Source organism: Crocuta crocuta, unplaced genomic scaffold (genome assembly GCF_008692635.1).
Source record: "Crocuta crocuta isolate KB4526 unplaced genomic scaffold, BGI_CrCroc_1.0 scaffold874, whole genome shotgun sequence".
NCBI classification, from domain to species: Eukaryota; Metazoa; Chordata; class Mammalia; order Carnivora; family Hyaenidae; genus Crocuta; species Crocuta crocuta.
In genome coordinates, this window is record NW_027529187.1 from 66,096 (window position 1) to 67,498 (window position 1,403).

At 51.6% G+C, this 1,403-nt stretch overlaps 1 protein-coding gene across 1 annotated transcript in view; it reads left to right on the forward strand.

Annotated features, from left to right (window-relative positions):
- TMEM185A (transmembrane protein 185A) overlaps positions 1-1,403 on the forward strand; it is a 17,232-nt gene that overhangs the window by 8,480 nt on the left and 7,349 nt on the right. The gene's annotated exons all lie outside the window — the stretch shown is intronic.

Genomic DNA, 1,403 nt, shown 5'->3' on the forward strand with positions numbered 1-1,403 from the left:
AGGGGAAAGTCCTGACTAGGCACTGGCCCTCGGGGTGGTAGAGAGGACAGGACATGGTGACTGAACATGCAACAGTGGGAAAAGGAATATAGGGTGCTTGCTGGCAGTGTAGCTTGGGTAATTGGGCTACCATGGTGCCTTACCATCTTGCCTTCAAGGCAGGAGGCTATGGAAGGGAGTGGGGTGGGATAAAGTTGTAAAGGTGCGAGGGGGTGATGGACTCAGTCTGGGGCTGACTCTGGCCAAGGCACTTCTAGCAGGGCTGGGTCTGGACCACAGCAGGAAGGCCAGGCCAGAAACAGGATTGGGAGAAACCACCAACTGGAGGTCATACAGGCCAGGGCTGTGGATGACAGGGCAAGCGAGCGAGTGTAAGCACGTGTGTTTGCATCTGTGTCTCTCTAGTGGGGACAGAAAACTGAGTTGAAGTCTCTGGGGGGCATCAGGGTTCAAGGAGAGCAAGAGACTGAAAAGGAGCTGCAAGAGCATGAGGAGGAGGGCAAGACTCCATTGGGCTCCTGGAAAGACATGCTGCATAGTTGGCCCATAGGATGATCTGACATAGGTGGTCTCATGCTATAGAGGTTACTGGCAACCTTGACAGAAGTATTCGCCAGTTGGTCAGAGCTGGGGATCAGATCACAGTGCTGGGAGCTCAGAATGGCAAGGGAGGCCAGGGGGGCTTGTGCATCCGCGAGGTCTTACAAAGCTTGATGGTAACAAAGCTACGGCTGGAAGGACATACTGACTCAAGGGGTGGATGGGGTCATTTAGTCTTGCGGTTGTTTTCTGTTTAATGGGAATGAGTTGAACTTTTTTGTGTGCTTCTGGGAGGGCTCAGTGGGATAGGCAGGGTTAAAGATGCAGTAAGGAGGGGCGCCTGGGTGGCTCAGTTGGTTGAGCATCCGACTTTGGCTCAGGTCATGATCTTACTGCTCGTGGGTTCGAGCCCCGCATCGGGCTCTATGCTAACAACTCAGAGTCTGGACCCTGCTTTGGATTCTGTGTCTCCCTCTCTCTGACCCTCTCCCACTTGCACTCTGTTCCTCTCTCTCTCTCTCTCAAAAATAAACATTAAAAAAAAAAAAAGATGCAGTAAGGAATCTGTAATTGATGTCTTGATGTGACAGGGTTCTCAGTGAGCCAGAAAGGAAGGGGTAGGATGCAGATCTGCATCCTGGGTACAAGAAGAAGGAAGTCCAGGTATGGTTAGAAATCAAGAAGTTTGTGGGTAGGGGCAGGAAGGATGCTTGAGGTGTCTGCCATAGATTGCCTGTAGTCAGCAAGCCTGGAAGCAAGGTTATTGTGTGGTAAGAACATAAAGGACAGGGAAACAACTAAGCAGAGGGGCTGAGGCAGGAGACTGGGGTCAGCTTTCTGTTTGCCTCTGCAGTGTTTTGCTT